This window comes from Meleagris gallopavo, chromosome 22 (genome assembly GCF_000146605.3).
Source record: "Meleagris gallopavo isolate NT-WF06-2002-E0010 breed Aviagen turkey brand Nicholas breeding stock chromosome 22, Turkey_5.1, whole genome shotgun sequence".
Classification (NCBI taxonomy): domain Eukaryota; kingdom Metazoa; phylum Chordata; class Aves; order Galliformes; family Phasianidae; genus Meleagris; species Meleagris gallopavo.
This window is the reverse complement of record NC_015032.2, coordinates 11,183,860-11,184,654: the sequence shown is the minus strand read 5'-3', so window position 1 is coordinate 11,184,654 and position 795 is coordinate 11,183,860.

Sequence of the window (795 nt, the reverse complement as noted above, 5' to 3'; positions counted from 1 at the left end):
AAATTTTCCAGCACAGAATTTCAATTATGTTGCTCCCAAATTTTTGAATATTTTCATTCCGTATCTTTACTGTATAAATAATAATTCAAAGACAACAGAAGCGATGCTTTGTGTCACCTCCAGCAATGTCACTAGCACTAGGAATACTGTTCTGTTGGTTTTGTGGGATTTTTTTGTTACAATTCAGTTCTGGGGGACAGAGATGTTCGCTTTTGTTTCCATGAGAACCGTAAGTTCATTTATTCTTTCATTCCTTCTCTCTTTCTCTCTTTTTCTTTCTTTCCTTTTTTTTTTTTTCCTCTCTCTCTCTTTTAGCCTCCCTGAATTAAAACAAGAGCTTGAAAATATGAACTGAGAATACCAAACGTCTCAGAAATCAGAAAGAAATAAAATGGACCCATGGTTTTAAAAGCAAAGGCTTGAAGTCAGCCCTGTGATTCTGTGTGTAATGCTGCTGTTTGGCAGCTAGGCAGGAGCATGCTCAATGTTTCCACTTGTGTTTTGTCCGTTACAGTCAGCAGGTGTAGGTTGCAAGAGGAGACAAAACGTGTCTGCTTGAAACTCATGCTGTCAGAACCTTCAGCTGGATAATCACAGGCAGAGCCCTTCCCTCAGAAGAAGACTTACACACAATGGAAAACTGCTTTGGTTGAAGATATTGAAGTGTTATATGCATGTTTTCCCTCTCCAAATATAATTTTCCACTGGAAACCTGAACATAACAATGCAGTTTGTACAGACAAATTGCATCACAGCTGTTCCTTTTTTCTTTCTTTCTTTCTTTTTTTTTTTTTT